Source organism: Sminthopsis crassicaudata, chromosome 6 (genome assembly GCF_048593235.1).
Source record: "Sminthopsis crassicaudata isolate SCR6 chromosome 6, ASM4859323v1, whole genome shotgun sequence".
NCBI lineage: Eukaryota > Metazoa > Chordata > Mammalia > Dasyuromorphia > Dasyuridae > Sminthopsis > Sminthopsis crassicaudata.
Window position 1 is genome coordinate 133,710,177 of NC_133622.1, and position 15,473 is coordinate 133,725,649.

Here is a 15,473-nt window from a genome sequence, read left to right on the forward strand (position 1 = left end):
CTTAAAGTTCAAAATTGTTCTGGGGAGATGCTAGGGCTATGTGTCTAGACTAGGAGGTCAGACTCAATCTCTAATAATACTGGAAAAAATTAACTGGACCAACAGTAAGAGGTAGAGAATTGGTCACAAGGGAAAAAATACAATCTTAGTAATTGATATTGGAAAAAAAAATCAGAGTAGAAGAGCAAAGCTGAATTCATATAAATTCACAGACCACCTGGCCAAGGTCCTTTTATATTCCCTACTGTTTGGACATTAGCCATCCTAAAGACTGATATGCAAAAAGTCAGGATTTAAGTAGCTCACAGCTGAAAGACTAAGGAACATTAAAGGAAAAAAATAAACAAGCAAACAAACAAAAAAAAACAATACATCTCAGTCTGCTTATCATAACAAAAAGCTTATTTAAGCTACCAAATGATTAACTTGGGGCATATAAATAGATTAAAAATTTATTAATTTGTTCAATACTTTTTCCTGCTTTGAATATTAGTGATAGAACCCCATCATTAAGACATATTCAATAGTTTTCATTGTTATTAGGGAATTTGTTAATTGATCTGAATGTAGTATATTATAGTATATTGTAGAGGGCTAGAAATCTGAAAAGGTGTACTTGAATCAAGGACGGCACAGTACTTATAATGAAGCACCTACTCAATGTGAGATAATAGTTCTCCATATGGTGATATAATGGCTCTTCTAACATGCTCAATGTGCTGCAGTGATGTAATAATACTGAGATATTTAGGGGAGTCTCAGACACAGAAGACTCTCTCAGCCACAGACACAGAGAAGACTTCAGGCTCCAGACTAAAAATTCCAGACTCCATCTTTGACCAGCCATGGGGTAGCTCTCCTGCCTCCTTCACTTCTCCACCTAAATACCAAGGACTGTCCTAGGACCCTCCAGAAAACTAGCTCGGACATTACAGTGGATATATGTGCATATATTTGTTCACTGGAATATTGTTGGATACAAAATTAGATGTGATGATAAAGAATTAAAAAGTGAACTTTGAAACTAACCACTATTTGCCAAGTTTTTCTCTGTATTTACTTTTTCCCTGGGTTCCAAGGGTTTCCCTGGGTTGGTATCATCTTTCAAAATTGCCAGGGAAAATTTCTAGAACCAGAGATTTAATATTAATTGACAGAACCCACTAATTGCCTCCTAGAAGAGATCCCAAAATGATAACTTCCATAAATATTATAGACAAATTCTAGAGCTCCCAGATTAAGGAGAAATGTGGCAAACAATCAGAAAAAAATTCAAATATAATGGAACCACAGTCAAAATAACACAAGACTTATTAAAGAGTCAGAGGGCTTGCAAAGAATTACAACCAAGAATAACCTACCTAACAAAGCAATACAATACTTTAGTGGAAAACTGAATATTCCATGAAATAGAGAACTTTCAAGTACTCTGAGGGGAAAAAATAGATGATTTTGTTTTTAAGTACAATGGGAAATCATGAGGAATTCAATAAGGTTAAACTACTTATATTCCTACATGGAAAGATGATATTTGTAACTCATAAAAATTTTCTCCTTTTTAGGGGCAGGCAGAAACATATATAGAGGGCACAGATATTAGTTGAACAGGAAGGAATGATACCTAAAATAAAACTAAGAGGTGAGAAAGAAGAATGCATCCATAGAAAGAGAACAGGAGGGGCATAATAGGATAAATTATCTCACATAAAAGAGGCAAGAGAAATCTTTTACTGTGGAGAGGAAGAGTGGGAAGGTAAGGAGTACTAAGTGAACTTTATTGCTCAATTGGCTCAACATAGGAATAACATGAACATTCAATTGAGTATGGAAATCTAACTTATTCTATAGGAAAATAGTAAGAGAAGGATAAGAGAAGGAGATATTGAGGGTATATTGGGAAAGGTGATATTCAAAAGAAAAATACTTTTGAGGGACAGGGGAAAGGAGAGAGAGAATAGAAACACAGAGGAAAATATGATGAAGGGAAATACAATTAGCAATAGTAAATATGAAAAAAATTGAAGCAAGTTTCTCCTATAAAGTCCTCATTTTTCAAACATATAGAGAACTGGGTCATATTTATAAAAATAAGAAAATTTCCCAATGTATAATGATCAAAGGATATAGTTTTCAGATGCAGTAATAAGAGTTTTCTATAGCCATATTAAAAAATAAAAAGCTCTGACTCACTATCAATTGCAGAATTGCAAATTAAAAGAATTCTGAAGTACTGCCTCTTACTTATTAGATTGGTTAATGGGACAGCAAAGGAAAATGACAAGTGTGGGAGGGGATGTGGAACAAATTAGGCATTAATGCTCTTGGTGGAGCTGTGAACTGATTCAACCACATTATATGGCATTTTTGAACTATACACAAAGAACTATAAAATCATGCATACACTTTGACCTAGAAAAACTACTATTAGGTCTATATTCCAAAAAAAGACAACAAAAAGGATCTATATGTACAAAAATCTTTAGAGCAGCTTTTTTTCTGGTGGCAAAGGATTGGAAATTGAGGAGATAATCAACAATTGGGACATAGTTGAATAAATTGTGGCATGTGAATATTATTACTATTATATTACCATTGTGCTATAAGAAATGATGAGTAGGATCCTTTCAGAAAACCCCAGAAAAACTTCCATGAGCTGATACAAAGTGAAATTTACTGTGTACAAAGAAACAGCAATACTGTAAAATGATCAGCTGTGAATGACCGCCATTCTCAGCAATATAATGATCTAAGACAACTCTGAAGGACTTGTGTTGAAAACTGATATCATTTCCAGAGAAAGAACTGATGGTTTCTGAATACAGATTGAAGCATTCTTTTTATTATTTTGAGTTTTTTTCCTGTTTTCTTTCACAACATGAGTATTATGAAAATGTTTTACATGATTTTATTAATTGCCTTCAAGAAAGGAGTATGGGGGAAAGAACTAAGAATCTGTAAAATGAATGTTAGATAATGTTTTGACATGTGAATTGGGAAAATAAAATTGTAAATGTAAAACAAAATTTTTTAAAAATTATAAAAGGCATTGAGAGGTTTCATAACAATCAGCAAATCAGAAGTGACACTTTAACTGAGGTCTTCCTCAGCGTAAGGCCAGCTCTCTATCACTCCAAATTGTTTTTCCAGAAAAAAAAAACACAATTTTATATGAAAAATCTGAAATCTCACTCCAACTTTTAGTTTCCATCTACTTTTTCATAATTCTGATGAGTACTTCTCACTGCTAACTGAAGAAAATTGACTTAATTTTTGTCTTTTTTTTTAACTTTCTTTCCTCTTTGGAGAGATGCTTATATGTGTGAATTGTCTTTACTGCAGGGAAAAGGAAAAGAAACAAGATAATCAATATAAACTTGTCATTTGCTAACTTTCCAGTTGTGAAAACAGCTCCTTCTCTCCTTTTACTACCTTTTCATTAGAGAAAACAGCTCCTTCTCTCCTTTTGCTGCCTTTTCATTAAATAATTTTGGTTCATTAGGAGACTTCCTAGATCATTGCTTTTTTTTTTCTTCTTCAGATGTACCCTTGATGATTATATTTAGATAGGAAAAACTATTTTGGCCACAGAAATCATAAGCCATCAATATTATGAACAGCTCTTATTTCAGAAAAAGAATAAAATCCACTGTTATAACTTTTTTTTTTAATCTAACATGGACTGAATTCATCACTTGTATCTATTCAAATTAAACAGAATCTTCTGTATGCAGCCTTTTTTACTTGTAAAAACTTTTCTCAGGACATTTCTAATAGCAACCAATTACTTATCTTGGGAAACTGGCTCATTCTTTTAGTTTGCCAATCTGACAGGTGCTTAGGGGAACAGACTAATAATTATTTCAGGCAATTGGACACTGACAATCCCATTCCAATCTCTCTATACCATTCCTGTAGAAACACTTTCTATTTATTGACTGCTAAATGAACTTTATTACTAATTCATTCTATAGACTGAATTTGGTGTCTTGAAATGTGACTTAATCAGCAAGGATTTTTATGCAACATATTGTTCTATATGTTAGGAATATAACAGAAGTAAGATAAACTAGCCTCAAGCATCTTGCAATCTTTTGAGATGAAAGGCCATATTCATATGAATATGGTTAATGCTCAGAAAAGCCAGAGCATCATTTGGGGAGTTGGAATGTGTGGGAGTGTTTTACCACATTTCTCAGATTCATTAGTTTCAGTCCTTTGACCTTGAAGGCATGTCTACCCATAACTAGAATATAAGAAGAAGGATCAGCCACTCTGTAATACTATTCTTTTCTTATATTGCAGGAAGCAAGATAAGATATACATTGTCATAGAGAGAACAAGCAGAATAAAATGGAACAAAATTACTAAGGATGAATATGAGGTTGTGAGTGAACTGGAAGTGAGCTTGAAGAAACTGGAAGAAGCAGAAGTTGACTGACTCTAAGAATATAGGCGAGAATATGTGGCAAAACTGGCTGCTGTGGTTGGTGAGAGCAACTGAAATCAAATCTAGCATGAATCTTCTTTCACTCCTCATTTATCCAGGACACTACACTGGAGAAATTCTTATCAGGGTTTAAATTTTATTTCTTTTCCCTTGTTTTCTGCTCAGACTAACTAGGAAATAACTTACAGGTAAGAGAAAAAAAAAAAAAACAACCCTAGCTATGATATTATTGTAGCCTACTACCTAAAGCAATTTTTAAAATATGTCTGTATTTTTTGTGCCACCTGATTATTTTAACAAGTCACATAGCTTTTAACAAAGAGTTTTTGAAGCCTCTGAGTTTGAGGAAATCAAGATAAAGGAGTCAAGGAAAATAAACATATAAGATAGGTGTGTGTGTGTGTGTGTGTGTGTGTGTGTGTGTGTGTGTGTAAGACAGAGAGAGAGATGGAGGAAAGGAATGAGGGAGGGAGGGAGGGAGGGAGGGAGGGAGGAGAGAGAGAGAGAGAGAGAGAGAGAGAGAGAGAGAGAGAGAGAGAGAGAGAGAGAGAGAGAGAGAGAGAGAGAGAGAGAGAGAGGGAGGGAGGGAGGGAGGGAGGGAGGGAGAGGAAGAGGGAGGGAGGGAGAGGAAGAGGGAGGGAGGGAGAGGGAGAGGGAGAGGGAGAGGGAGAGGGAGAGGAAGAGGGAGAGGGAGAAGGAGAGGGAGAGGGAGAGAAAGTGAGTGAGAGAGAGAGATGAAGAGAGGGAGGGAAGAAGGGATGGAGGGAGGAAGGGAGAGAGGGACAGAGGGAGAATGTACTACTTTTGAACTGGTTACTAATTTCTCACAATTTCCTGAACATATTTATTAGACTTATACTGAATCCCAGAGAGGAGTTTTGTGATTATCCTGGAATATATCTTTTAGTAAAGAATTGACAAATGATTAGTCACCTTCTCACACACAAAATGATGGAAGTGGGGCACTAACATGAGGGTTCAACAGAAAGGAATTTCAAAGGAAGTGACACTTGTTCTGAGCCTTGAAGGGAGTTAGATTTTCCTAGAGGCAGAGGGGAAAATACCCAAATTTAAAGGGCATTTTGTACAAAGGGAAATAGAATGGCAGCCCACTGATGTGAACACAGAGGTCAGTTTAGCTATTGGCTGGAGGGTAGAGTATAGAAAAGAATGTAAATTCAGTTTGGGAATATAGGCTGGCAGCAGATTGCAAAGAAATTTGTAAACCAAATATGGGAGTTTATATTTCATTTTTAAGTTAATGGAAGGCTACAGATGCCTCTTGAACAGAAGAGAGAAGTAGTTGATCTATACTTTAGCAAGATCAATTTGGCAGGTTTAGGATGATGGATCAGGGAAGAGAAAGAATAGATACAGAAGAAAAGTAGGAACCTTTTGAAACAAGTAAGAGATTGTGAGAGCCAAGTTTATAAAGATTATAGAATTGATGAATGGCAGGATGAATAGATAGATATATGCAAAGAGATGTTGAGGTAAAATAACAGATAAGAACTAGCAAATAACTAGATTCAGAGGGTTCTGTAAAGAGTCAAGGATGATGTGTAATTGCAAACACAAGTGCTGGAAGTGCCTTTCATAGAAATAGGAAATTAGAAGGATTTTTTCTGGAAGCATTGAGAAGTTGAGACACTTACCAAGATTACACAATTAATATGGGTCAGATTTAGAACTTGAACTTTAAGGTGATTCTGATTTTAAGGATAGTATCCACTAAGCAAATCTGCCTCTCATCATAATAACTTACAAGTGGATAAAATATCCAAAAATTGTAACAAGATTAAAAGGTTCACAAACATAGATGGAGACAAATGCATAATCACATTTCTATAAAAATTTAACGTTTGCTTCCAATTGATTAATGATGGACAGAATCAGCTACATCCAGAAAAGGAACAATGGGAAATAAGTGTAAACTGTTATTTTTACCTTCTGAATCCAATTCTTCCTGTGCAACAAGACATTCGGTTCTACACACATATATTGTATATAGAATATACTATAATATATTTAACATGTATAAGACTGCCTGCCATCTGGGGGAGGGGGTTGGGGGAGGAAGGGAAAAAATCTGAATATAAGTAAGTGCAAGGGATAATGTTGTAAAAAATTCCCCAAGCATATGTACTGTCAAAAAAAAAGTTATAATTATAAAATTAAATAAAAATTAAATTTAAAAAAATAAAAAAGAATATCCTCAAAATTTAACGTTTGCAAAGCACTTTACACATTTTATCTAATTTGATCCTGACAATAACCCCATGAAGAAGTTGTTATCCTTAGACTAATTTTATATAGGAGAAACTGAAGCTGGGTCATATAGTTAGTCTAAGATAGGATTTGAACTCAAGTTTTCCAGAATCCCAGTCCAGTGTTTGATTCAATAATCCACCAACAACATAGATCATCTTGATTGCAATAAAGTAAAAATATTCTGAAAGATTAAAATTAGTATAATTAGAAGTATATATATATATATATATATATGTGTGTGTGTGTGTGTGTGTGTGTGTGTGTGTATGTGTGTGTGCGTGTGTGTGCATATATATGTCTGTGTATATATATATATATATATATGAATATATGTTTGGAAAAGATCTGCATTTACATTCTCTATTAAAAGTAAAATATTTAGGGGCAGCTAGGTGGTGTAGTGGATTGAGCACCAGCCCTGAAATAGGTGGACCTGAGTTTAAATCTGGCCTCAGACACTTAATATTTCCTAGCAGTGTGACCCTGGACAAGTCACTTAACCCCAATTGCCTCAGCAAAAAAAAAGAAGTATAACATTTTAAATTTCTGAGTATTTTTAAAATAAATATTTAGGATGAAAATAGCTCCAAGTAAATGAGAAATATTTTATTGCAACCAACTACAAAACTTCTCCAAATCACTGATAATGATATGTATGTGTATTTGTATAAATTAAAAACCTGAGGCATAATATATTATATAGATGAAAGAATTGTAAATTTAGATTGGAACTGTGGGAACATTCTAACTGTTCTATCCTATCTGTGTAACCTGAAACGTGTCACTTAAGCTTTCTGGTCCTCAGATTCTTTACCTATAAAATAAATGGATTATACTATATGACCTCTCATATCCACTCCAACTCAACGTTAATAAACCTATAAACCTGGGGCCTCACACCCATCAAATCAACAAATATGGTTAAGAATGGAGACATTCAATGCATATTTATGCTTTAACTGATGGGAAAGCATTAGTCCAATTCATTCTAAAAAACAATATGGAATTTTACAAGATACAGTTTTAAAATAATGAAATAATATTAATGATAATTATTCCTTTGATTAAGAGGTATCAAAACTGAGCTTTTAATTTAAGATTAATGACAGAAAGAAAACATGCATCTGTGAAACTGTTAATTATAGCAAAAGCTTAGATATATATGCCCTACAATTGGGGAATAACTACACAACTTGTGTATAGATGTAATTTAATATTCACTATACTTCAATTAAGGACAAATTGAAGAATTAAGAGAAACATGAAAAGTCTTTTCTGAAATAATACAAAAGGGAAAAATAAAATTCAAAAGAACAATATACCGAATTATTAAAGACAGCAAATTAAGATTACATCATCCTGTTATAACTTCTTATCCACATATAGTTGTGAACAAATAGTTGTAAAAACTACTGTTATTTTTTTATAGTATGACATTTATTATTTGGATTATTTATCAAGTTATAACTTATTAAAAGGTGAAAAGCAGATTACTATAATAAGAATTAGGGAGACCTGAATTTGGGTACCAAAGAAATTTCCCTTTACCTCTATCCATAATCCTCCTTACATGAATGCAACAGAATATTATTTGTAAGAAAGTATGAATGTGGTAAGTAAAAAAAAAGCATAAAAATACATGAAATAAGTTGAACCAAGAAAACAAAATACAAAATGACTGGAAAATGTAAATGGAAAGAAAAGTCATCAAAAAATATAAAATTATTATTGAAAAAATAATAAAGAACAAATCTGCTCCTAAAGAAGAGTTATTAGAAACCACATCTTTTCAGAGTTGGATAGCATATAGGTATGAATACTGTCTATATAGTTTCATGATCTTCTTTTAATGTATTGCTGTATTTGATGTATTTTTTAAAAATTATATATATAGAATGATTTAATTTTTCTGGAATGAGAGAAGAGAAGGGATAGAGGAAGAAATTTATATAATGCAGAGCAAAAGATAACAAAATGTATTTTAAAAGCAAAAAACCCTATAATTTCCTACAGTCCATGTCCATTCAATTTTCTTAAAATTTATACACACACACACACACACACATATATATGTTGTATAACATGTAAGTATTCACATATACAGAAAATGTGTTACTGGCACAGAAAGTAATCACATACCCTCTTATCCTCTACAGCAGACATCCTTAAACATCAGCATTCTCAAATCTTTAACCTCTCCTTATCTAACCATTTCAAGTATTCCAATTTCTCTAATTTTCAAAAGTATGAACTTTCCTAGACTCTGTCATCTTCTAAAAATCTTGTTCTATATTCCTTCACCTATTCTCAGCCAAACTTTTTGAAAAAATTGTCTATTCTTGCTCCTTCTTCTTTCTCAGTAGTTCTTCAACAGTATGATTTGGCTTTGGACCTTATCATTCAACTGAAACTATTCTTTCCTTAGTTATCAATCTCTTAAGTCTTAATTTGTCTTGATATGTTTGCTACATATATACGGTTTACCATTTTCTCCTTAATATTTTCCCTTCTCTGAGTTTTCATGACATTATTCTTTCCTCTATGACTTCTTACCTACCTGATTTCATCTTCTCTATATTTTTGCTAGCTCATCATCCATATCATATTCTCTTTCTGAATGGATTTTAGTTTTACTTAAGATTCTGTTTTGGGTCATCTTCTCTTCATCCTTTATACTCTCTTTACTAGGGAACTTCATCAGATCCCATAAGTTTAATTATTGTTTCTATGTAGAAGATTTTCAGAATTATAATCCAGTTCTTTACCCTGACCTATATTCTCTCACTACCAATTGTTTATTGAATATTATAAAGACTTTATACATATAACTTAAACTCAATATGTCCAATACTAAACATATCATCTTTCCTTCTATATCCTCCCTTTCAAGCTTCCCTGTCAAAGATATTAATAGCCTTCCTGTATTTCTGGTTTATCATGTCTTTATTCTCACTCTACTTGACTCCACATATCCAGTCAGTTGCCAGTTATTGCTGTCTCTGCCTTCACATTCTTGTATCTAACCCCTTCTTTGAACTCATAGTAACTAACTTAGTTTAAACTCAGAACAGCTCTGGTGTAGATTATTACAATAGGCATATTTGGTCACCCCAACTTAATTCTCTCACCACTGAAGTCCATCCTATGCATTCAACAAAGTGAATTTTCTTTAGTGAAAATGTGATCACATGCCTCTCCTACTCAATGACCTCTTAGTTAAAATATAATCTTCTATCGTAGCTTTTAAATCCATATTCAATTTGACTGCAACCTATCTTTCTATCCTCATTAAAGATTATTTCCCAAGTGTTGGTCTTTTCAATTCAGCCAAACTAGAATTCATGTCACTTCTAGTTCCCATCTGTCTCCCTTGATTTTTTATTGACTAGCCATCATGACTGGAGTGCAATCTCTACTCTTTGCCTCCTAGAGTTGCTCTCTTCCTTTAAGATTTAGCTTAGACATCATTTTCTTTATGAAACTTTCTTTGATTCCCCCAAAACGTCTGTGCCTTTATATTTTACATTTTCCAACTATAAACACGTGTGAAATATATATTTACCTTATAGTTATGCTAGATGAATCAACTTTAAATTTATTCTGTATATACTTTTCTATTAATGTATCAGTCTTTTTGATTAGAAAATTTGCTCTTTTCTTCTGAAGACTATTTCACTCTTTGTATCTGTACTGCTCACATCCAGTGTATTAGATGAGAGGATCATAAAAAATGCTTAATAAGTATTTGATAGCTAATTGTTTTTTTTCATTCAGTAGTCATTTACATCAGCAAAATCACAGACAAACCTGTGTTTTTCCAGTGTAAAGAATTCTGTGCTTATAGTGCAAATGTGTCAGTATGACTTATGTGGTTAATTGCTAATACATACATTAAAATTCCTTGAGTTTCTGCTATGACAGCTGTTTTTTTTTTTTTGTTTTTTTTTTTTACTGAGGCAATTGGGGTTAAGTGACTTTCCCAGGGAAATGTTAAGTGTCTGAGAGCAGATTTGAACTCACATCCTCCTGACTTCATGGCTGGCATCTGACAGCTATTTTTAAGAGTCCTAGCATTTGTGGAAAGACTCTAAATTTTTCTGGAATTATAAATTGGTATTTTTCTTCATTGTCTTTAGAGTCTCCATCTACTAATTCACTCTGCATAACACTGCCAGATAATTCTCTGGAAACTCTATGGCCAAGATTTCATTCTAACATTTGGTTACCACAATTGTATCCTATTGGAATCAATTCCTTATCTAAAGTACCAATCTAGAGGTCTGTTGCTAACAAAAGAAACAAAATTTTTTACCAAAGATTTTTAAAAATTGATGTATGTAAAATTTTCAGATAAAATTTCATTAGCTTCCAATGGCTTTCTCTCACTCTGAATTGATTATTGCATAACTATTCAGATATTATTTCATTATTCCCCCCCCCAAACTATGGACATATGAATGTTGCTTCCCACTTATTTATATTTCTATGAATCCATACTTTAGATATTTTTTTAAATTTTATTTTCATTATAGGTTTTTATATGTAAAACATATACATGGGTAATTTTTCAACATTGATCCTTGAAAAAACTTCTCTTTCAACTTTTTTTCCTCATTTCCTCCACTCCCCCTCCCCTATATGGCAGGTAGTCCCATACATATCAAATGTGTTAAAGTATATGTTAAATGCAATATATGTATACATATTTATACAATTATCTTGTTGCACAAGAAAGATTAGATTTAGAAAGAAGATAAAAATAAGCTGAGAAGAAAAAAATGCAAGCAAACAATAACAGAAAGAATAGAAATATTGTGTTGTGGTCCATACTCATTTCCCAGTCTTCTTTCTCTGGGTGTAGGTGGTTCTGTTCATTACAGATCAATTTGAATTGGTTTGGATCCTCTCACTGTTGAAGAGAGCCATATGTGTCAGAACTCATCATCATGTAGTATTGTTGTTGAAGTGTATAATCTCCTGATTCTGCTCATTTCACTTAGCATCAGTTCATGTATGTCTCTCTAAGCCTTTCTGTATTCATGCGTCTGATCATCTTATAGAACAATAATATTCCATAACATTCATATGCCACAGTTTATTCAAGCCATTCTCCAATTGGTGGGCATCTCTTCAATTTCCAGTTTCTACCCACTATGAAAAGGGCTGCCATAAACATTTTTGCACATACGGGTCCCTTTCCCTTCTTTAATATCTCTTTGGGATATACGTAAGCCTAGTAGTAACACTAGTGGATCAAAAGGTGTGCACAGCTTGATAACTTTTCGAGTATAGTTCCAAATTGCTCTTTAGAACGATTGGATCCATTCACAACTCTACCAACAATGCATCTGTGAACTGTTGTCCCACATCCCCTCCAACATTCATCATTATCTTTTCCTGCCAATCTTAGCCAATCTGGCAGATATGTATCTCAGAGATACATATAGCAGATACATATCTCAGATATGTATGGCAGAGTGGTATCTCAGAGCTGCCCTAATTTGCATTTCCCTGATCAGCAAGGATGGGAACACCTTTTCATATAACTAGAAATAGTTTCAATTTCATCATCTGAAAACAGTCTGTTCATATCCTTTGATCGTTTATCAATTGGAGGATGGCTTGATTTCTTATAAATTAGAGTCAATTCTCTACATATTTTGGAGATGTGAGGCCTTTATCAAAATCCTTAGCTGCAAAAATGTTTTCCCTTCTAATCATGTCCACATTAGTTTTATTTGTACAAAAGCTTTTTATCCTAATATAATCAAAATTTTCTATTTTGTAATTAATAATGACCTCTAGTTCTTCTTTGGTCACAAATTCCTTCCTTCTCCAAGGTCTGAGAGGTAAATGAACCTTCTAATTTACTTATAATCTCATTCTTTATGCCTAGATCATGAACCCATTTTGATATCTTGGTGTATGGTGTATGGGTCAATGTCTAGTTTCTGCCATACTAATTTCCAATTTTCCAGCAGTTTTTGTCAAATAATGAATTATTATCCCCAAAGCTGGGGTCTTTGGGTTTGTCAAACACTAGATTACTATAGTTATTGACTATTTTGTCCTGAGAACCTAACCTATTCACTGATCAACCAGTCTATTTCTTAGCTAATACCAAATGGTTTTGGTGACCACTGCTTTATAATATAGTTTTAGATCAGGTACAGCTAGGCTATCTTCATTTGATTTTTTTTTTCATTACTTCCCTTGAACCTCTTGACCTTTTGTTCTTCCAGATGAATTTTGTTATTTTTCTAGGTCATTAAGATAATGTTTTGGGAGTCTGATTGGAATAGTACTAAGTGAATAGACTAGTTTGGGTAGTATTGTCATTATTGTATCCGCTCAACCTATCTAGGAGCACTTAATATTTTTACAATTGTTTACATCTGACTTTATTTGTGCAAAAAGTGTTTTGTAGCTTTGATCATATAGTACCTGACTTTCCCTTGGCAGATAAATTCCCAAATATTTTATAGTATCGACAGTTATTTTACTTTTATTTTTTATTATAGCTTAATATTTACAAGATATATGCATGGGTAATTTTTCAGCATTGACAATTGCAAAATCTTTTGTTCCAACTTTTCCCCTCATTCTCCCTACCCCTTTCCCCAGATGGCAGGTTGACCAATACAAGTTAAATATATTAAAGCATAAGTTAAATACAATATACGTATACATCGACAGTTATTTTAAATGGAATTTCTCTTTGTATCTCTTGCTGTTGGATTTTGTTAACGATGTACAAAAATGCTGATGATTTATGTGGACTTATTTTGTATCTTACAACTTTGCTAAAGTTGTGGATTATTTCTAATAGCTTTTTAGTAGAATCTTTGAGGTTCTCTAAGTATACCATCATATCATCTGCAAAGAGTGATAATTTGATTTCCTCATTACCTACTCTATTTCCTTTATTTTTATCTCTTATGGCTAAAGCTAGCATTTTTAATGCAATACTGAATAGTAATGGTGATAGTAGGCAACCTTGTTTCACTCCTGATTTTACTGGGAATAGTTCTAGTTTATCACCATTACATATGATGCTTACTGATGATCTTAAATAGATGCTATTGGCTATTTTAAGGAAAAGTCCATTTATTCACATACTCTCTAGTGTTTTTTAATAGGAATGAGTGTTGGATTTTATCAAAAGATTGTTCTGCATCTATTGAAATGATCACATGGCTTTTGCTAATTTGGTTACTGTGATATAGTCAATTATGCTAGTAGTTTTCCTAATATTGAACCAGCCCTGCATTCCTGATATAAATCCTACTTGGTCCTGGTGTGTTATCCTGGAGATGATTTTCTGTAATCTTTTTGCTAATCTTTTATTTAAGATTTTTGCATTGATGTTCATTAGGTGATGTTCATTAGGGAGATTGGTCTACAATTTTCTTTCGCTGCTTTTATCCTACCTGGTTTAGGTATCAGTATCATGTCTGTATCATAAAAGGAATTTGGTAGGACTCCTTCATTCCCTATTTTTTCAAATAGTTTATATAGCATTGGAGTTAATTGTTTTTTAAATGTTAGGTAGAATTCCCATGTAAATCCATCTGGTCCTGTGGATTTTTGGGGGGAGGGGAGTTGATTAATAGCTTGTTCTATTTCTTTTTCTAAAGTGGGATTATTTAACCAATTTACTTCTTCCTCTGTTAATGTAGCAACCTATATTTTTGAAGGTATTCATCTATTTCATTTAAGTTATCAAATTTATTGGCATAAAGTTGGGCAAAGTAACTCCTAATTATTGCTCTAATTTCCTCTTTCTTAGCGGAAATTTTTATCTTTTCATTAACAAGAATAACAATTTGATTTTTCTCTTTCCTTTTTCTAATCAAATTTACTAAGGGTTTATCTATTTAGTTAGTTTTTTTTCATAAAAGCAACTCTTAGTTTTATTTATTAATAGGTTTTTTTTACTTTCAATTTTATTGATCTCTCCTTTTATTTTTAGAATTTCAAATTAATATTTGCTCTTTTTCTAGCTTTTTTAGTTGTAAGTCTAATTCATTGAATTAGAGAGAATTAGAATTTCTCTTTCTCTATTTTATGCAAGTACATCTCTAGAGAAATAAAATTTCCCTTTATTACCACCTTGGCTTCATCCCACACATATTGGTATGATGTCTCATTATTGTCATTCTCTTGGGTGAAATTATTAATTGAGCTTATTTAGTTTCCAATTGCTTTTTGGCCTATTTCCCCATGGCTTTTTTACTGAATATAATTTTTATTGCATCGTGACCTGAGAAAGACGCATTTACTATTTCTGCCTTTCTGTATTTGAACTGGAGGTCTTTATGTCCTAATATATGGTCAACTTTTGTATAGGTTCCATGAACTGCCAAGAAGAAAGTGTACTCCTTTCTGTCTCCATTCAGTTTTCTCCAAATATCTATCATACCTAACTTTTCTTTTTAACTTCTTTCTTATTTATTTTGTGGTTTGATTTATCTAGTGCTAAGAGTGCAAGGTTGAGATCTCCAACTATTGAAGTTTTGCTGTCTATTTCTTCTTGCAGCTCTTTTAACTTCTCCTTTAGGAATTTAGATGCTACACCACTTGGTGCATATATATTAATATTGATATTGCTTCATTAGCTATGCTTCCCTTTAGCAAGATATAGTGTCCTTCCTTACCTCTTTTAATTAGATCAATTTTTGATTTTGCTTGATCTGAAATTAGGATTAGTACCCCTCTTTTTCTTGGCTTCACCTGAAGCATAATAGATTCTGCC